The sequence below is a fragment of the Delphinapterus leucas genome, chromosome 12 (genome assembly GCF_059928025.1).
Source record: "Delphinapterus leucas isolate spDelLeu-1000000601 "Yukka" chromosome 12, BTC_Dleu_Yukka2, whole genome shotgun sequence".
Lineage (NCBI taxonomy): Eukaryota > Metazoa > Chordata > Mammalia > Artiodactyla > Monodontidae > Delphinapterus > Delphinapterus leucas.
In genome coordinates, this window is record NC_143140.1 from 55,294,689 (window position 1) to 55,316,831 (window position 22,143).

Genomic DNA, 22,143 nt, shown 5'->3' on the forward strand with positions numbered 1-22,143 from the left:
AATATCATGACTGCCAGTGGGTAGATTTCCTCTCCTCTGCTGGCTGTCTACATGGCCAAGTCCAGCTGCTTGGAGTCTCTTGTCCCACCCCTGCTCTGTCTCCAGGGATCTTCTCAGCCCTGACTTTCCCCTCCCCCAGCACACACACTATTGCTGCCTGTATCAGATAGAGGACTAGCCAGCCCTATTCTCTCACAAGCCCAACATGGTTGTCTATCAGTCTCCCTGCCAGGCTTGGCTCTAGCTGAATTTTGGAAAGGACTGAGAAGTGGCCACACGATGGCACTGTAAAGCTGCCAATGCTCTCACAGAGTTGGCAAACTGCAAAGCTCCAGGGAGTCAGCATCTGTGCTTCTCTGTTTTTGTGAATGTCAGAAAACTGAAAACAGGTGGATGGTCAACAACCTCCAGAAAATCTTAATATTGTTTTGCCAAGGACTCCTCCTAATCAATGGCTAGTGGTGTTTGACACTTGCCAAACGTCAGCTGTCCTTCTTCAGCACACATCCCCACTGCCCAAGGCTCTCTTCTCTTTGCACTCAATACATTTCTCTTCTAAATAGTCTGTCAGTTGTTATGAACCCCAAAATACACACACAGAGATATAAGAAAGATTAAAATTCCTTACCTAAGCGCGAGTGAAATGCTTTCTCCTTTTGTTTTGTTTCATGGTTATGCTAAATAGTTAGAAGTCTTTTCCCTTTCTACACACATAGCTGGGCAAACATGCACAAATGAAAACTGCCCACATCTAGAAAAATCCCTCGGCTGCCCTGGCTGATTCGTCATTACATATTTATAAAACACAGGCAAGGTTGCCCAAGCAATCATACAAACATTGGCCATTTTCCTGTATCTTCTCTGGCTGATTCAAACTCTTAGGAATTGAGATTTGTTTTGTGCACGCTTTTAAAAACAGCACTGGTGAGATTTACTTGGACTTCTTATTTTTTAATGTGACTGAATGAGAGCCTAATGTTCTCTGAGCTCTCTGTCAAAGACAGCAAAAAACTGGGGAGAGATACATCTTCAGGATCTAGGTGGGGAGGAGAATGGGCTGAATCCTGGCTCAACCTTTACTTTGCGACCTTTGCCAAATAGTCTCAGCTTCTTTGACCTTTTTTTTAAAAATAAATTTATTTATTCATCCATTTATTTTTGGCTGTGTTGGGTCTTCGTTTCTGTGCGAGGGCTTTCTCTAGTTGCGGCAAGCGGGGGCCACTCTTCATCGCGGTGCGCAGGCCTCTCACTATCGTGGCCTCTCGTTGCGGAGCACAGGCTCCAGACACGCAGGCTCAGTAGCTGTGGCCCACGGGCCCAGTTGCTCCACGGCGTGTGGGATCTCCCCAGACCAGGGCTCGAACCTGTGTCCCCTGCATTGGCAGGCAGACTCTCAGCCACTGCGCCACCAGGGAAGCCCTTCTTTGACCTTTAATTCGCTTACCTGTGAACTGGGGTAAAGAGTATTTGACTTCCAAAGTTGTTTGGTGGGATTAAATGAGATAAGGCAAATATGCATAGAAGATGCTCAACCATTCATAGCTAGTATTCCTGTGATTAGACTGGATGATCACAGAGCGTAACCTATAGTCAAGTGGCTGAAAGGTCAGGAGAGTGCCTCACGCTCCTCTGGAGACCCCATGTGGTGATGAAGAGCACGATCTTTTGAGTCAAACAGTCTGGATTCAAACCTTGGTTCTTCCATTTCCAAGCCTCAGAGTCCCAGTTTGTAATAATGGTGACAATCATAGCCGTTACAACATTGAATGAGACAATACACATATTGTGGGTTGAATTGTGTTCCCCCCAAAGATGCTGAAGGTCTAATCCCCAGTACCTGCAAAGGTGACCTTATTTAGTAATAGGGACTTTGCAGATGGTCAAAATAAGATGAGGTCATTAGGGTGGGCCTTAATCCAAAACAACTGGTATTCTTACAAAAAGAGGAAATTTGGACCCAGAAAGACACTCACAATGGGAGAACAGCATGTGAAGATGAAGGAAGAGATGGGGGTGATGCACCTACAAGTCAAGGAATGCCAAAGATCGCCAACAAACCCCCAGGAGCTAGGAGAGAGGCATGAAAAGATTCTTTCTCACAGCCCAGGGCAGGAACCAACCCTGCTGAGACCGTGATCTCAAACTTCTAGCCTCCAGAGCTGTGAGATGATAAATTTCTGTTAAGCCACCCAGTCTGTGGTACTTTGTTACGGCAGCCCCCCAAAACTAACACAGCGTGGATGCACTAACCCAGTGGTTGGCACCTAGTAAGCATTCAATAAATGTTAGTTTTATTGCTGTTGCTGTCGGCTAGTGAGATTTCTCACCTTTTCTAACACTAGTTCCTTTGCACACAAATATTCTCAGCTGGTCTCTCCTGCTTGGTTACTAGAACATGCATTTTATTGTGATGCTTAAACACGTACAGAAAGGAATATACAAAAGCTGTTGTTCGGATTTTTAAAACATTTAAACGCCTTCAACAGAGCTTTCACTAATTAGAAAGCCCAGCGTATAAAGAATGACTTTACACAAGGTGAGGGTGGAACCAGAAAACATCCCTGATTAAATTGTGAGGTATTCTGGCAGGTGTCAGGCCCGTGGCCTGCAGGAGACAAATCAGCAGCTCTGAGGGGGAGGATGGGGCATCCTGACTTGCTAGTCACACATTTCTAGGGGGTGGAAGTTCACCTCATGAAAAGCACAAGATTCCTAGCGGGGCTCCTCAGTGGCTGCTTTATTTTACACTTGTCCTGTAACAGCACCATAGAAGCAGTTTTATTCTCTCATTTCTTGGTGTGACCTGTCTTGCTGATGACAACTACTCAGAAGTCTTGACCGATCTGACCTGTGACTTGATTTTGTATCTTGGCATTCGAATTGTCTCTAAAACACAGCACAGAAGCTCACACAGCTTCTGACTCACAGAAGCTATTCAACAATATGTATGTGTTGAAAGAAGAAATGGACTGCAAAAATAAATATGTATTTTACTAATACTCGATTCTTGACCTTAAAGATCATTAGGATGTTCTCACAGGAAACATGCTTTAAAAGTTTCAGGTAGAAAGTGTCGGTGGTCCTTCTTTCTGGAGAAATTAAAATTGCAAGCATTCTCTTCCTCTCATACATGCAGTGTACAAACAATCCCTAGAATTGAACTGTCTGGAGTATTTTATTTCTTAATTAATCCAGTTTTGCTATTTGGTATAAGTAGGATGATGTTCAAGCTGAACGAAAGAACAGGAAAGTTTAGGGAATATACAATCCAAGGAGGAGTTTTAACTCCCTCCACATCTGCTGCTCTATTTTGCTTTAAATTAGATTTAAAAATTAATTTAATTTTTCATTTGAAGCTGCTCAGCTTTCCCTCACCCCTTTCTCTTTTCATTCTGTACCTGGTCCTCCTGTCTGTGTCCCCTTGGAGGCCAAACACTACTTTCTACATCACCTGATAATTCTTTTCCCATCTTTTTTTTAACCATTGAGCTATATTTCCGTAAGAAGAGCATGACATCACTTGACAGAACTATGCTTATTGGTATACGAAAAAGGCAAAGCTCTCCCCTACTCAAGTTAGAAATTCCACTCCGTAATTCACGTCTTTGTTAAAGCACCGCCCTCTTTCAACGTGCAAATACTCGAGGGAACACAACAGTACACAACTTGACACACCTTCACCTTAGTTTCCGCATTTGGAAAACCAAGACCCGGCATGGGGATAACTATTTCCCGGGACTATTGCTGAAGATCACATTTTCATGTATTTGTTGATAAATACTCAGCTTTCCACCAAGCAAGATTTTTATCTGCTGACCACAGGTATGATACAAGAAAATATTGGTAAAATAAAATCAAGGAACCAGGAACAAGGATATTACGTACAATAGCAGAAAGTCAAGACTAAGTTAGGAAAAACATCTTGGGGGATGGGCCGGGCTGGGCTACCCAGTTTCCGTAATGAACCTTTAGTTATTTACTTAATTATATATTTTATTTTTTTTGGCTGCATGGCATGTGGGACCTTAGTTCCCTGACCAGGGTCAAACCCATGCCCCCTGCAGTGGAAGCTCAGAGTCCTAACTTCTGGACCGCCAGGGAAGTCCCTGTAGTTAAGCTTTAAATATGACTGAGATTCTTGAAAGTTCAAGGGTTAAGAATCAGTTATATGATTTTTATGATCAGAGAGAAGAGTAGGTCTTTTAAGAGATGACGTGTGGAACTTGAATGTCCTTAGCCCCATCAGCATGTGGTGCACTGAGGTCGCATTTTCATTAGTATCTCATTAGTATCTCACTTTCCCATAACTTCTGCCCCAGCCCTGTGGATCTTAACCCCTTATCTTTCACTTACTGCTCCCCTCTGCTTCCCTGCATCTCCATGTTTCCTCCAGTCACCCTTCCAGTAACAGTAACAGGAACAGCACACAAAACAAGGGCCACAAAACAAGAACAACTGCTTGTAGACATCCTTTTGCACAAACAGACCTGGGCAGGGGCAATGGTCCCCTGCTGCTAATTATACGAAACTAGTGTCCCATTTAGGCTCTCTGGGATTCTTACCCCTATGAGGCTCTCCTATGTAAAGTGCTATGTAAATGTAGGATTGCATCCATGGGTCACTGAGACATTTAGAAGCTGTTTAATAAGTGTAAAGAGGGAGGCTGAAGACCAAAGTGGCCCCTTCTCCAGCTTTGCCTTGGCTCTAGGCTTTCTGGCATTGTTGTCAAGCCAAGGTTTCCTCAGTGTTCCTAACAAATGTAGGTTTCTGTCTACTGAGTACTGCCTTTTTTTACTTGGGCTCCTATAACAGAGTACCATAGACTGGGTGACTTGTAAACAACAGAATTTACTTCTCACAGCTCTGGAGGCTGTGAAGTCCAAGATCTAGGTGCCAGCAGATCTGGTGTCCGGTGAGGGCCTGCTTCCTGGTTCATAGACGGCTCTTTTGCTGAGTCTTCACATGGTTGAAAGGAGGAGGGAGCTCTCTCGGGTCTTTTTTATAAAGGGCACTAATCCCATTCATGAATGCTCCACCCTCATGACTTAAGCACCTCTCAAAGGCCCCCACCTCCTTTTACCACCACAGGATTTCGACACATGTATTTTGAGGGGAACAAAAACATTCAATCTGTGGCAGTGGCAGACCCCTCTGCATGGCAGTGGGTTGGGTATGGACATGGAGAACTCGGATCTTTTTTTTGATTGCTTTCAATTGAAAATGGACTCTTTTTTTTTTTTTTTTTTTTGCGGTACGCGGGCCTCTCCCTGTTGTGGCCTCTCCTGTTGCGGAGCACAGGCTCCGGACGCACAGGCTCAGCGGCCATGGCTCACGGGCCCAGCCGCTCCGCAGCATGTGGGATCTTCCCGGACCGGGGCACGAACCTGTGTCCCCTGCATCGGCAGGCGGACTCTCAACCACTGCACCACCAGGGAAGCCCGAAAATGGACTCTTTTTAAAGTTGTCTTTTTGGACACAGTTGAAACCCCTTTAGTAGGAGGGATAACAAAACAGTTAGGGAGCTAATATAAGCCCAAAGAGGAAAAGAAACCATGAGGAGTTTACCTGCATTTGGGCTGAGGACTGGGCTCCTGACCAGTAGCCGATTATGCTTTCTTTCCTCCTTTCTTGGGACATCTGCTTGTACTGCACCACATGTACCCTCAGGAGAGTGTTAAACCTATGCTAGGTATCATCATCTTCTATGAACTTGTCTGTCTCTCTCTCTGGATTCTGGAGTTGCCTGAGGGGAGGTTTTTGTTTTTGTTTTGTCTTGTATCTCAGTATCAGTAATTCCGAGCAGATTCTTAGCTCCAAGAGGGCAGGGAATACATTTTGCTACTTTCTGTATCCCCTGCTCAGTCTCCAATAAATATTTGTTGCATGAATAAATAAATTATTCAGCAAATTGTAGGTATTAATAAATATTGATTCCATTAATGAATTGTATGTGGAAATTAAATCATATTTTCATGCAGTAAGGGAGTTAACTATTTTGAGACACATTTAATATATCTTATGTAAAATGACTCTCTTATCCGTTTAAAATCTCTAGTCCTGTCTTTAGGTTTTTCTGATTATACAAGTAATACACGTCCCTGACCGAAAATCTAGAAAACACAGATAATAAAAATGACACAGAACCTTCCCACATAAAATTAAGAACAGTTAACATAGCCTTACTCATACTGCACACATAAATTTTTTTTAACATCCTTATTGGGGTATAATTGCTTTACCATGGTGTGTTGGTTTCTGCTGTATAACAAAGTGACTCGGCTATACATATACATATACCCCCATATCTCCTCCCTCTTGTGTCTCCCTCCCACCCTCCCTATCCCACCGCTCTAGGTGGTTACAAAGCACCGAGCTGATCTCCCTGTGCTATGTGGCTGCTTCCCACTAGCTATCTATTTTACATTTGGTAGCCTATACACACACATAATTTTTTATTCTGCTTTTTTTAATCATAAATATTTTCCTACAGTGTTAAATCTTTTTGGTTAGCATCCTTTTTAAAGGCGATACAATATTCTGGCTTCTTGATGTGCTTTCTTTTTTTTTTTTGGCGGTACGCGGGCCTCTCACTGTTGTGGCCTCTCCCGTCGCGGAGCACAGGCTCCGGACGCGCAGGCTCAGCGGCCATGGCTCACGGGCCCAGCCGCTCCGCGGCATGTGGGATCCTCCCCGACCGGGGCACGAACCCGTGTCCCCTGCATCGGCAGGCGGTCTCTCAACCACTGCGCCACCAGGGAAGCCCGATGTGTCTTCATTTTATTTAGCTATTTCTCTTATCCTAATGTAGGTCAGTTTTGATCTTTCACTATTATAAATAACAGTGCGGTGAAAATCGAATATAAATTTCTGTTCGCATTTCTGATTGTGTGCTTAGAATCAATTTCTAAAAATCTTTTTTCTCCCAAGTTGTTCAGGGCAGTATATTTGAGTGAACACTGGTACTTTTTGCCTTTCATTAGTGACTTTGGGTAAAGGAAAACATTGTTACCAGCTATTAGTTTGCTGACGGTTCTTTATTAAAGATAGAGACCCAATAATTCCTTCTCCTCTAGCCTTGTGACTACCTACTGAATTGCATCATTACCTCAGCCAGGTTTACAATGCCCCCCGCCCCTACCCCACCCCACCTGGGCTGTCTGAATGCCCTGGACATTTCCCTGACACCCAAAGAAGGGTTTTGAAAAAGCTGAGATTGATGGAGGTCCACTCAGGAGTGTGCTCTTTAGGTGGAAAGGATAAAGGTAAGTGCATTTTTATGGTAGCCTTCAGTCACCCTGAAAACCTACTGACCTAACCAACTTCCTGAGTTTATGCCCCTTGTAACCCTCTGAAGACTACTCTGGACTCTAATACAAACTCAAGGACATGCTGATTCTATAAACACAGTGTGTGGCAGCAGATCTCATTAGAAGAGGAGATGGGTGTACTTTAGCCCAACACGTTACATAAAGAATGCCAGTCTCCATAGCAGGAGAGACAGCTTACCTTGACTGTCCAGAGGTAGCCTTTTCGTGGCTAAGACCTAAGTGGATACAGTAGATTTTAAACTGGGCTGAATAGAAATTGCCATGAGGATAAAGACACAGCGCTGGTTCTGGTCCCCAGCTCTGCACTGGGGAGGTTCCTGTGTAGATCCCTACGGCTGCTGGCCTATGATCTCCAGCTATGATCTCCTCTATCCACGGGGAAAGAGGCTTAGTGGACTCCATAATAAGCCACAGCTAATGGCACAGGGTGGCCCTCAAGATGGTCATGTGGCTCAGAAGAGGGTCAAGAGGGTTAGGATGCTAAGTGCCCACCTCTGCTTTTAGACATTTTATGGGTTATCGTTCCCTGAGAGATTGGCTGTTCCAGAAGAAAGGAAATCCTTAGAACATCAGGGGAACTGGAGTCATGTGTTGGAAAGCTGCATATCCCAGGTATGAGGTGAGCACAGAGGCAAGGACAGGGTAGGAAAGGTGGTAGAGGGAGGCTGCAGGTAACTCTCAACCTGCCCAAGTCCATAGCCATATACTTCATTCTTGGGATTTCTGGTTTTAGAACAAAAGGAACACTTGGTCTCGAAATAGATGACAGGCAGGATTAAAGCTGACATTTATTAATTAATGGCACGAATTTTAAACAAGTGATATACACTTCACTGTAGCCAAAACACTGTGGTTTAAGAAAAAATATCACGTGGCCGGCAAGCCTTGCCAATATATTTTTACAAGGCGGTTAATACTACCAACACTCTGTGATGTTGGGCGAAACTGCTCTGGAATATCGTGGTACAGAGCACAACACCACGTAGTTGTGAAAGGCTAGATACCAGGGGAACAATCCCTATAACTCAGGAATGCAGTGGGAGCCGGAATGTATTGGTGGGATCCAGCCCCTCGGGCTGAGCATCTCCCCTCCCCACCTCTAATGGTAGGTGGGCGTAGAGTTAGGCTGAGTGAGACATCTTATTCAGGGGCAGGGAAGCCAAGACCTGGGGTTTGTCTTTTAAAATCCCGAGAATGTATCTCATAACTAGAGCTGGGAACTTCTCCCAGCCTAACCTTTGCCTCAGTGTGTGTTGCTCGGTAGAGCGCCAGCAATCTTTTCCAAGAGCCAATCTCAGCACTGGCTGGAGCTCCACTTGTAGGAGACTGGAGCAGGTCTCCTTGAGATCATTGACCTCCAAACAGGCCCAGCATCCTCCAAATGTTCACCACATCCGTGGCCAGGCCAGGCCAGCTGCTGCCTTCATAGATGCCCCCCTTGCCAATGCACTCCCAGTGGGGCTGACCTGCCTGACCGGAGCCTGCCTGACCGGAGCTCCTCTAATTCTCTGACATTTAGCCAAGTTGCATAATGAGGAAGCCATGGTTCAGTCTGTACTTTAGTACCAGGAGACACAGAGGCCTGTGGTTTGGCAACGATTTGACTGGTAACAAAACCAGCTTAGAGCTGAGAGGCTGCTAAGTGGGCAGATGGGTTCTTTACATCCGACTTTTTTCAGAGGTTCTCTGCAGAGTTGGCTCTGCCTTGTTGTGTAGCACGTGGTCTCCCAGAGCGCTGGTGAAGATGGGCAGACCGGAACTGGGTGAAGGCACCGAGAGTTATTGGGGTTCAGCAACCACACAGACCAACCACATAAGCATCTAGCACTTGCCGTGGAGCACGGAGTACGTGTGCCCTAGCTATTCTCTGAAAGAAGATGTCAATGCTCTCAACCATGGATAACATTGAGAGAGAGAGAAAGAGGATGTATTTTTCATACAAGCAGTGGTTCTATTCACAGCAGCAACCATCCTCCCCACAACCCAGCCTCCAGCTAAGCTGTGATGACCCAGTAGGGAACGAAGAAGCCCTGACCCGAGGGAAGTCTTTGCCAGATGGAAAAGGAAGAAGAGAGAGCTCCTTCCTTCGTGGGTGGATTTAGAAGTGACAGAGGACATGACACGGAGGGTGAGGGGTCAGCTGTGAGAGTCCTGGCTACCATCTGTTGCTGGTAGGTGAGGCTTTGGCAACAGCCTCAGGAGAGGATTCTTTCAAGTAGTAAGGGACCCTGGAGCCCCTCCTCACTGCCCCCCTCCCTCTACCCAACCCGGTGCTCTGTCTGTGATGAAATATTTCCCGGGCCACTGTGGTTAGAACCTGGAAATGCAGAATAAAAGAACAAAAATGGAGGATGCCAAAGCAGTGCAGTCTGTGCTTGCCATCTGTGAGTTTTCAGAGCGATTTTGCTTCCAGCCTCCCCTCCAGAGGCAGCTGACATTATTTTCATATGCAGAACTTCCCATGTCCTGGCAGCCTTCTTTGGCTGCCAGAAATAGAGTCTCGGGGTCGAGGAGCTTCCCCAGAGATCTGATCCACTCAAGAAGAACGTTGTCTGCGGCTGCCCACTCACCGGCACGAGGGCAGCATTTGTTCCTGGTGATGAACTGAGCGTGTGATGTGCTGTCTGGAGGGGGCTTCACGTGGGATGTGCAGCTGCCCGTTCCTCAGCAGCATAAGCCTCATGCATGAAACTTTCAGTGACCCCGCATTTCTTAATGGAGAATTTCTCAATGGAGAATTTTAAACTTTTCCCCCTGCTTTCAACATCCTACTTAGCCTGGCCTCACCCCGCTTATGCAATTTGTTTTGTACTCGTCCTTAACATCCCATCCTCAGTCTGGTTGCCCTGTTGGCCTTATTCTTAGATTCTTCATCTTCCATAGAATCTTCCAGGTCTCCTGGCTCTCCTCCTTTTTGATCATTGCTTATCACACGTTAATTGTATGTTTTCTTCCAAAGCTCACCCTGGTCTCTTGTGCCCGTTTTGTTCTCCCCAGCTCATCTAAGAAAGCATTGAGGCCAGAGTCCCTGCCTAATTTTTCTTTTTGAAGCCCCATCTTAGTAAACATAGACAAGGGCGAGCTTTTGCTGGGATTCAGATATTGTGTCTCTGACCTAAGACCCAACTCTTTTAGCTGTGACCTGTGTGGAACAGGGAGGGAGAGCTCGTTCTCGGTAGAGGAAGAGGAATGAGATAGCTGCTGGCAGACAACTAGGGTGAACAATTCCTGGAACTCAGTCACATACCAGTGGGACAGATCCTAGGGTGGCCACAAGGGCTCCTGCCCCTTCTTGTCACTTGTCATTTTCTCTCCTCCTTCCAGGCTGTAAGGTCAGGGCTAGAAAGGAAACCACAGCCTATGGTCCTGCTGGCAAGGAATCCACAGCACTTCACTGTGTTGGCCTCATCCCTGGGAAGGGAGGTCTGCGTGAAGGAAAGAGGTATTTGCAGCAAGAAATGGTCTGGCTTTTGGAAGTCTGGCTGTAGTGGACGTCCATCCAAGCACCTGCACCTCCAAGGTAGGAATGGGGGGACTGCTCTCTTTTCATGTCAGCATTTTACTACCTCTTACTGGCAATGAGAGAGGGAGGTGAAACCCCAGCCAGAGAAGTGGCAACTAGCTTCTCCCACCCCCAAGAGGCGCCAGAGAGGAGCAGCCCTTCAGACCCCCTGGCGCTAAGCATTTCTCTTCTGGAAAGGCCCCCCCCCAGTTGTTTGCTGTCCCTTCTTCAGCCCCCCTCCTTCCCAAGAACCTGCTGGTCCACACATGTTTTGCTCTTCAGTGAAATGGGGGACTCTTAGTTGTACCCAGTGGCACACCCCAAGGAGGTCCACATGACACTGTACTGCAGGATAGGACCCCAAAGGCATGGAAGTGGGATGGAGGAGGGGAGATCAGGCTGGGGAAGGGGACCCCTTGTGAACAAAAGTTCCTGCATCTGACCTAGAGAACAGACTTGAGGACACAGCGGGGAGAAGGGGAAGTTGGGATGAAGTGAGAGAGTGGCATGGACATATATACAGTACCAAATGGAAAATAGATAGCTAGTGGGAAGCAGCCACATAGCACAGGGAGATCAGCTCAGTGCTTTGTGACCACCTAGAGGGGTGGGATAGGGAGGGTGCAGGAGGGAGATGCAAGAGGGAGGAGATATGGGGATATATGTATACCTATAGCTAATTCACTTTGCTGTACAGCAGAAACTAACACACCATTGTAAAGCAATTATACTCCAATAAAGATGTAAAACAAAAACGTTCCTGCATCTCTGACTCTCTCCCTCGACCCTGGGTCTCCAGCAGGGGCTTTGGTGGCCAAGAGCTTGGACTGCTGGCTGGGGAGTGGGTATGGAGGGGGGTGAAAAGGCTCAAATTTGTTGTAAAAAAGACACCTTGCTTTAAAATGTTTGCCCTCTGTTACTCTGTGGTGGGACACAGCTTCCATTTCCCAGCCCTGATTTTGGGCTCATTTGCACTAGTTATGCCATCTGAGGTTAAAGAGGTGGGGGGAAATTTTTCTGATCTCTTTTTTTTTTTTTTTTATTGCGGTACGCGGGCCTCTCACTGTTGTGGCCTCTCCCGTTGCGGAGCACAGGCTCCGGACGCGCAGGCTCAGCGGCCATGGCTCACGGGCCCAGCCGCTCCGCGGCATGTGGGATCTTCCCGGACTGGGGCACGAACCCGTGTCCCCTGCATCGGCAGGCGGACTCTCAACCACTGCGCCACCAGGGAAGCCCAATTTTTCTGATCTTTATGGAGGCTCTACCTTGTGCTCCGCAGATCCTTTCACGCCTATTATCGTGTTCTCACAGCCCCTCGCAGAAGGCATCTTATATCCATGGTACCCAGGGGGAGCCGAGAGCAGAGACAGGCGGCTTGTTCCTGACAGTGGTCCCCACGCCTGCCCACCCCCAGCATCCTCTCCTCTCACTCATGCCCTCACTCACTCCACTCCTGCCGTCTCCTCGCTGTTCCTTAACCTCCATGCCCCATCGTGTCTTAGATCCTTTGCTCTAGCCAGTCTCTCTGCCCGGCACACTCTTCCCTTGGATGACCCAAATAACTCCCTGCCTAATTCTTCCTATCCTTCATGCCTTTCTGCCAATCTTCCATTCTCCACGGTGGTCCACCCTGACCACCTGATCTTCCTACTGCAACGTGTACAGCAGGTACCATCCCCGGCTCTTGTGATTGTCTCACCTTGTCCCACTTCTATATTTTCCTGTACTTCTCATCTTCTAACATTGATATAATTTCCTTATTTATGACATTTATTGTCTTCTGCTAGAATATAAGTGGGCTGTTTGTCCACTGCTGTCTCTGAAGCACCTGGAATCATGACTGGCAGGTGGCAGGCACTGAATTAATAGCTGAGGAATCAATTTAATGAAAGGTCACCCTAGCCTGGATCTAGCAAGAGACAGAGCTGGATTCAGACTCTAAAGCCGGTCGTCTTGCTCTCCCATCTCAGAACCCACGGCCTGTGCAGGTGGAGAGCACATCAGTGGCTGCTCAAGAGATGCCTGTTAATTAGATTTCCCCATCAGACGGCTGCTCCCTCACAGCAGGGATACCAGAGTTAACGTCCGTGAACACAGGGCCTTGCCTTGTTTTTCCTGGTTGACAGGTGTGCTGGCATTCGGATGAGGTGGCACGCTCCAGGTCACAGGGCACCAAGCTCTGTGGTACTCAGGAAGGTCCTGAATGAGCCCTCCTTGAAAGCAACACAAGCTGTTGGGCCCATGCTGAGCGCTCAAGACACAAGCTTGAGATCTCTCCAAGTCAGACACCTGTCAAATCCAGAATTGGCTCCCAGCCTTGCTTGAAGGATTTGCTCTCTAGGAAATGATGGATAGAAAGAGCTGGGGCTTGTAAGGCATGAGCTGGAGGTACCAGGGCAGCACAGAGCCTGAGAGGATGCGAGAAGAAGCCAGTGGAGCAGTGGCACCAGGTTATTACCTGCGTGGCTGCTCTCCGGGCAGAAAGGCAGCTGAGCCCCAGAGGGTTATGTTGCTGCAGTGGTTTTGTCATTTTTGTTTTTAATTAGGGTCTGTGGATGGAGACACTGTGAAGAACTCTAAAATGTGAGGGCAGAATTGGGTCAATTGGGGTCCACTGGCTTGAAGGATGCAGGCATTTCACTGCTCATTTCATAATCTGTTTCCTCAGAACAGATTCTCCCCTGAACTCCATTTACCCCGTCCTTTTACTCGTTATGCTTGTGGTTCTGGTTTCTGTTTTGTTTTTCTTGTTTTAATTCCTGTTACTAGCTGACCTTGTTTATGTTGGCATTAAGGACAATTTTCTTCCTAATCTCAATGGCTTGGTAATAGAAAGTTACACGTGGTTTGGATTCTTGGTGAAAGGGAACATGCGTATTTATTCTCATACTTACTGGCTCACTGTGTTAGTGTTTCTAGGATAGACCCAGAATTAATGTTTTAATGAACACTCCAACTACTAGGAACACCATTCTAGAACATATTAACCCAGTCAGAGAGCTGCCAGTTAGGTTGGTATTTGGTCAACAACAAGCATTTTCTTCCCCACAAAAGAGAGTAATGGAATTAATTTAGCATTTCCTAGCTTGTGGTATCTATTTCAACATAAATTCCTATATAGGGATCGATTGCACATATAACTATAAAACAGAGTATTGGGGGAAATATTATGATGAGGAAAATCAGAACACAAGCACAAATCAGGTCCTGGCTGATGACATACAGGCAACCGATACATGTTCTCAGGAACAGCATTTAGAAAATGGACTTAATGAGAATAAATCACCTCTGTATGATTTCCCATTGCGAGAAGCTGATATCTGCGGCTAATCTCAGTAGTTGGAACGAGCGTGGCAATGTTTCAGTTAATTCTGGGTGATTCTGGGTGATTTAGTTTTGCTCCCAATGGATATACATTTTCTGTTCATGAGTTGCTTTGTAACAGAAGTGTGTCTCAGGATTGAGACTGTCACTTTTTGATGACCTAACAAATAAATAAAACAGTTTTTAAAACCAGCATCCTGGTGACTTGAGAGAATCTGCTTGGCTTCCCAAAGTGTATAGCTCACCAGGACGCAGTCTGCCTCCCGCCCCAGATTGCCTGGCCTAGCAGAAAATACACAGGGTGCCACACACAGTAGCAACATCTTTTTCACATGTGCATCTCTTCCTTTGTATTCTAATAAAATCTCCCAAATGAATAAAAAAGAGGCTCAACTTCTTCACCATGTTAACTGGGATCACAGAAGAAAAATGAGCAATTTTAGCAGAATTCTCTAGATCTAAATGGTGCAATGAACCTACATTTGGAGAACTCCTAGGTTAACTGAGCTACAGTTTTTAACTTGCTAACTGTAGCATCTAGCTACAACAGTGGTTTCCAATTTTTTCAGGTTACAGACTCTCTCCCACTTTGGGAGTTTGGTTAAAGTTTTAGATCCTCATTCCTGAAAAATGCACATAGAGGTATACCCTGATTTTCGAAAGTTCACTTTTCGAAAGTTCACTTTATGCCACTTTACCAAAGACCGACATTAGTACTTGTTTTCGCTAACCAAAAGAAATCCAAGGAGGATTTTCGATTTTACAAAAAAGGCAAAAAGTGAAAATAGTGTTCAGCATGTGTCTTGCAGTGAGCCGTCATAGAGGCAGCTCACACCTTGAGCAGCGACGATGTCACCACCAAGCTCCTTCCCCAGGAACTACGCTCAGCATCTCAGCATCCAGGCACCATAGCTTTGAACTGTGTCTGTGATCATCTGGGCTCTCTCTCAATTTATTTTGTGCATCCGTTAGCAAGATGTGTCCTAAGGTAACTGCTTCTTCCATTTTGGCTTACGGAAGTCTTTTCGGACAGTGAGGAACCCTGTACACTCACAGGCCCCATTCATAGACTTCTAGGTCAACAATCCCTCATCTGACACCATGCCAGAAGCTTCTTGTGCTTATGTTCTTTGGTGTGCTCTCTAGAAATGTGCCCAAATTTGCTGTTTATATTGAAGCAGGTACACACACTACACACATACACATATGTATGTGACATTTTCTCTATTAGAATGAATAAATGAAATAATGTATGAAAAGATATGTCATAAAAAGCCAAATATGAGAATGTTGATATTATTGTTGCTATTATTATTACTTGCATTGGCCATTTAAAGATTCAGCACTAAAACTTTTGGTTGATGTTGCAGCAAATACTTTCTTTTATGGAAATTGCTTTAAAATGTGACCTTTACATTCTTATAATCCAAACTGCCTCTTTATTCTTATTTCATTCTAATAAATCTTTTTTAAAAATCACAGCACACCCACTCACCAATATTTGTGGGACATGTACTTTGCGGTGTATACTGTACGTGGAGTCCTTTTCATTCTGTGAGAAAACCACTTCTCCGTAGTACTCTGATGGGCTTGCACCTTACTGTAACTCCGACAAAGGTCCTGCCAAAAACAATTTAATTCTGACCTGAATTAGTGATTTTATTAATTACATTTTAAGCAAGTCAATTGCTTGTTTTTTAAACTGATTTCTTGTTATAAACTGATTATAGACCACTAATGTTCACTAATATACCAAATTAGATTTCACATCTTCTGCATTATACACTGGAAATGACACCAGTCCACACGTTGACAGGATCAGTTAAAAAGAATGCCTGTTGCAATCACACTGTCCTGTGTAATTGTGGAAGCAGATAACCACTCAAGAACAATTTATGAGCTTGCTAATTCTTTTTTTTCTCTCCTTGCCTGTAGTGGTAATATACAGCTCTGACATGGAGAGCCCTCAGGAGTGCTGTCTAAATGAAATTCTTACAGTGGGGTGGAAAATAACTTATGAGAGGGATAACTTTGTTCCAGCATATGGTTTATGGACTTCTGCTTAACATTTGGGGAGAAGGAGTAGGGAATGGGGGGAGCTGGGAATTGGAGAAATACACTGAGAGAAACAATGTTTATTTCCTATTTTGAAAAATAGCATCTCAGATCAGTAGAATCAAACTTGAACTAGTGGACTCACGCAAAATCTTTGACAAAGAAAGATCTCTCAGTATATAAATTTGTTGAATGCCTGAAAGAGTGGGTGCCACCTATCGATATGGATTGAACTCAGAAGGAGAAAAAACAAAATTACATTTACACTGTTAGTCCATTTGGGCTGCTATAACAGAATACCATAGACTGAGTGGCTTATAAACAACAAACATTTGTTTCTGAGAGTTCTGGAGGCTGGAAAGTCCAAGATCAAGATGCTGCAGATTTGATGTCTTATGAAGGCCCTCTTCCTGGTTCACAGAGGATTGTCTTATTGCTGTGTCCTCCCTTGGTGGAAGGGATGAGGAAGCTCTCTGGGGTCTGGGATCTCTTCTTATAAGGACACTGACCCTATTCATGAGGGCTCCACCCTTATGACCTAATCACCTCCCAAAGCTCTACCTCCAAATACCATCACATTGGGAATTAGGTTTCAACATATGAATTTGGAGGACACAAACATTCAGTCTATAGCACATACTCATTTACTAGATGCTTATTATATGCTATGAGCTAGAGTCAAAGATGACTAGGCATCATTATAATATTTTCTATAAAAAGGAAAATGTATCTTAAATATTGCTTTCTAGCAATCAATTTTGGACTTCAAAGTTGTTCCAATTTGTCACCTAGTACTAGACATTTGTTTCAACCAACCTCCCAAATTAGATATTTTGGTTGTTTCAACTTTTACAAATAACATAGAGTAGCAACAACTAGCTGAAAAAAATAATTTAGCAAAATGAGAAAATCTCTGCTCCCAATTTTGAAATAAATGACAAAAATGCTTAAATTCTGGACCCACAAATTGTTGCAGAACAACACTATTCTATAACAAAGTGATCAAACTTGGCAACAGTGACTGAGGATATTAATTTTGGACCAAATTATAGTGCAGACCGGCCTTATATTTGTCCAATTTATGAAGTTAAATTGCTTTTGATAGGTTTTCTTGGTCTAAATCACTAGCAGAGAGAGAGAGACTGGCAACAAATAATTGCAATATAATGTAATAAGTACACCCATTTAGGCTTATCCAAGATGCTAACACAGCAAAAAGGAGGAAGACTGGGAGAGGTTCATGGGTGACATTTGAACTGGGCTTAGAAGGGTAGGCATTTCTATCTAAACCTAGTGAACAATGCAGAGAAAACTACTCCAAAATGTCTTTAAGTAATTTTTTAAAAAAAAATCAGGATTCTATGCTGATGACTATTATTAAACTAATAGAGTCAGTGTTTTTTTTTTAAAAAAAATCTAAGCTCTCCCTCGGAAGACCATTTAGCTTTCATCATTTTTATGTTCCACTAAGTGGGGTATAAAACTAGGCTGATGTATTTGGGTTGGCAGATAAAGACTTAGAAAAGTGCTACTACCAGTCACGTGAAAATTTGGAGTTAAGATCAATTGTGATCCAAAGCAGGGTGACCAAAGGTTAATCACTGACATCTAAAACGATCATTTTGATGGCCATACCTTCTTTAGGTTTTACTTTAGGCTTATCTGCCCTATTCTCTGAGAACAAGCACTTCATGGACTCATTGATTTCCTTCTCTGAAGTCTATTCTTTGACTGAAAGCATTTGTTAAACTTTTTGGATCTTTCACGGATGGGCAAATGTGGCTTCTCACCAGCAAGTTCATCACGGAGATATGAAGACTCAAAAATATGTTCAACATTTTTGCTCTGCAGCTCAGGGAGGACTCATGGATCCTTGCAATCAAGGTTCTCAATCTGCTAGTTTCTAGCAGCTGGTAGCCTTGAGGCTTGTTTTTTCAATGAAGACCTCTCAAGCTAAGCAGAGGTTCCAAATGGTGAGTCTAGCTATAGCTACTTTTGTGACGTTTACCTGTTTGCTCTCATATCTATTCCCTGAACTTCCTCAGCTTGGCTCTGCATCTCAGGGAACTACATTTCCCAGACTTCTTTGCTCTGTTTTCCTGGTAGTCTTGACCAATGGAAGCATTGGTAAAAGACTGTAAGGTAGGGGAAAGGAAGAAGCCAGTGTATTTCTCATATTCATTGTGCTTCTAGTGGTGTCTCTAGCAGTTGCTGTATCACCTTCATGATTCTAGCTCCTCTTGGACTATTCCTTCCCTCTGTGGTCCCAGTTTCTGCTGTGAGTCCTCCACTCTTGATCTAGCTCATGCTCCGATCACTTGTGCTCTCTGGTAACATCACCTCCACCTTGTGTCTCTCCCGCTTCTGCCCCAGATAGTGGCATACTGCAGTTGCTAATTGCTGAATTTCCATCAGAATTCACCATCCACTGTTTGGCGTCTCAGCTCTTCTATCACCGATGTAACTAATTCTTTGTGTTAAATTTCTTCTTTCTGAGACTGAGTGGTTTCTGTTTCCCTGGCTGATATACCACTTGTAATAATTACAAAGCTAATGACCAAAAAAGAAACTGGAGGAATTCTCTATTTAGACAAATCTGTTCACAGTGTGATGCCTGCTCCTGAGAATCTAGGAATCTTGGTATCATAACGATTAGAATCACAGAGAAAAGGTTTCTCCAACTTCCTTTGAGACGTGGGGCATATCGATAGTTTAAATAAAGGTCTCAGGGCAGTTACTAATATGTATTGGGGAGCTGCCAAGTAACCTCTGTCCAGTGGAGTAGTAATTGGCACTTGGTCTTGAAACTTCCTCTCAGGAGATAAACTACAATCTCGTTGCCAAATAGATTTTTTTTTCTTGCTTCTAGCTTTTTATAGAAATATCATGGGCAAAAAAAAATGTAATATAGCATATTTTTGCAGGGTCGGGGGGTATATGTATGTCTCATTTTTCCCTTTACACCTTTTACTCCAAAATAGAATAAAACATTTATTTTAGAGAGTATTCAAGACTCATTTTAAGCAGAATAGCCTGTACAGTTTTAATCAATAGATAAAGACCCTGGAGAAGCCTTTGCTCTTGCTCGGACATGCTGAATCTCCTATTTAAAGAATGAGCTGCGTACATGAGCCAAGAATGCTTTCTGGTTTGGCAGCCTTTATCTAATCTTTGGGAGAGGTTAAAAGCCCAGATACACAATGTGGAAATGTTGAAACTTCTCCCTAATGCAATCATCATTATATGAGGAGAGGGAAAGAAGAAAACCATCTATTGTATACCTTTTTTTAAACAGAAAAATAAATCCAAGATCTTGTGAAAATTCATATTTTTATTTACCTTTTAATCATGGTTTTGACATATTACATGGTTTTTATCTAGTGTTTAAAGAAATCCTGTATATCGATTTGTAATAATGACAGAAGTCACTTTCAGATTTTCAGGGACCGATTAATCTCTCTGAGAGCCCTTGTTTTTCTCCCTCTCTGTTATTTGCTCATTTATATTAGCACTTCCACTAGAAGTTAGAGGCAAGAAGATAAGGTGGATGAGAGTGAAAATTCTAACCAGTCATTTTTGTCACCACTAGAATGGTTGAAGAAAGGGCAGCTTGGGAAAAGGAAGCTGAACTTATTAGGAAGAAAATTACAATGTAATTATTAATGGATTTGCTTGAGTCCTAAAATCCTTGGTCCTGTTACTAGAGAGGATTACAAAAAGGCTGCAGTAACTACAGAGGAGTCCTTTCTCCTTTACATCACTGACAGTGCCCCTCGTGTGTTTCATAGACCAGAAGAAGCCAGTCTCAGATGTGTGAGCAGCCTTTATCTATGATGGCTCAAATGAACAAAAACCCCCTCATCCCCCCAAAACAAAATAAAAAAACAAGCCTAACCCTAATGGCGAGAGAGTCTCTGGTGTGTCTGTTGACCTTACCAGCGGTGTATAGTCCAGAAGCAGTTAAAATACAGGAATACAGCTTGGACTCCTGTGGGTTTTCCCTGAGACAACTGATATATTTTGAATATACTAAAAGATAAGAAAATTGTCCTATTTTTGGTGAGTTTGCTTTTGCAAGTACAGTGAATAAAATTTTCTAATGACAGCTTATAATTAGGTATCTCACAGTTAAGGTAAACACTAGATTACCCACTAAAAATAGAATCTGCATTCAGTTTTGCAGATAGAAGTACCACTTTGAGTTAGTAGGGCCTAGCAGACGCTGTATTCTGTTGCAAACTTAAGATGAAAATTCTGTTTATATTTTTTTGAAGAAAAGTTTGAGACTTTTTCTTCACTCTTAACACTTTGTTCACTCTTTACCAAATGCTCTCTGAGTGCCTCCCAGTGCAGGATGGGTGCAACCAGACTGAAAACAGATATATGCCAGATGCCATATTGTCTTATATTTATATTAATTAATAAGCCATGGCACCTTCCTTTTAAAATTTTATGTATTTTTGCATATTTGCCCTTTTTCTAGTCTTTAGCTCTGTGCAGACAAGAAGCAAGTGTAACTTGCTCTCTTCTGAATCCCTAGGACCTAGGATAGTGTCTGATATACTCTGGGTGCTTAATAAACATTTGTGGAATGAATGAATGAGTAAACAAATAATGACACTGGAGTGTGATGCATGTGAATAGGAGTTTGCATAAAGTCCTTTGGAGAGTCAGAAGGAGCAAGAACAAATTGGGGGAAGAGAGAGGCAGACAGGTCACAAACGTGTAAACTGAGACTTGAAGGAAGAGTAGACATTTTTCAAGAAGAGAAGAAGACAGACAGGGAGGGCTATTTCAGGTAGAGTCCAGAAAAGTGAAAGTCAGCAAGGGTGTGGCTGCGGGAGGGAGGGGAACTGTGTGACTTAGTCAGGCAGAATCTGGGGCAGAACTGCAAGCCCCTCTTCAGGAGTGAACAGTGTTCTGTCACTGGGGGTGGGAGCGGGGGCGGGGTAGGGGGTGGGAAGTACCAGGAGAAAAGGCAAGTGTCACTCTCACCTAATGCGTGTCTCCACTGCTGTGGAAACAAAGGGTTTGTTTGTTTTGGAGGATGGGGACAGGTGAGGGGACTCTCAATCAAAACCACTTTATGCATTCTTCTTTGGATATGATTATTTTAAGTCACTGTAAGTGCTTTTCAAACATGTAAGCTGATTTTGGAAGCAATACTGGCTCCCTCAGAAGTTATTTCATCCATCTTTCCTAGTTCATAACATTGAATTTGTTGGTTTCCAAAGCTACTCTGGGATGAAAACAAAACTATACTTCAATTTTAAAAGCAGTTCTTGCAGTCATGGTTTTATTTTCATGGGATTATTTGAATATACCAGTGACACAATTGATAATAATGCTCTTACCAGAGCAGCAATCAGGTGGGTTGAACTCTATTTCTTTTCTTCCACAAATGTTAAAAGAAAACCTCTTGTTCTTCAATAAAAAAATATGTGGAAAACTCTTCAATTACTGCATCATACTAGTGTGAAGAAAGAACTGGATATTTCTGTTCTCATGTCAGAAAATAAGAGCTAAACTCTGACCTTGGAAGATGAGCAATAATATGTGTTTGAAGCAGTCTGATTGAAGGACAGTATCCAAAAAAGCCTAGGGTATTTGGAAATGGCAAGCAAGATAACAGCAAATGTGTTCTCATAACAAAACAAGCTGGAGGCTTCCCAAGGTAGAGAGATGATTCTTTCTAGCTCTTTCTTACAGAGCTAGAAATAGGGGCTGGGATTCAAGGATTGAAGGCATAATCCTGCCAGGTACAGAGCTAAGAACATGTACATATATTAGCTATTTTAGTCCTCACGATGTAGGTGTTATTATTCCCATTTTACAGATGAGAAAATGAAGGTTTTGATGTCTCGTAGTCTGGGTGTGGTGGCCTCTAGTCCATGGATGGAACATTGCTGGCTTGTGTACTGCTGTTTCCTGCTC

At 43.8% G+C, this 22,143-nt stretch overlaps 1 protein-coding gene across 8 annotated transcripts in view; it reads right to left on the bottom strand.

The window, feature by feature from the left end:
• MAN1A1 (mannosidase alpha class 1A member 1) overlaps window positions 1–22,143 on the bottom strand; it is a 212,548-nt gene that overhangs the window by 15,761 nt on the left and 174,644 nt on the right. For 5 of the 8 annotated variants that reach the window (XR_004022419.2, XR_004022421.2, XR_004022420.2 and 2 more), the window contains exons 12-13: window positions 15,650–15,774; window positions 14,117–14,314 (exon numbers count right to left, since the gene is read on the bottom strand). The gene's annotated coding sequence lies outside the window, so the exon portion shown is untranslated. Of the gene's footprint in view, window positions 1–14,116; window positions 14,315–15,649; window positions 15,775–22,143 lie in introns of those variants that run through there. The other 3 variants (XR_016395188.1, XR_016395186.1, XR_016395185.1) reach the window with 1 other exon arrangement.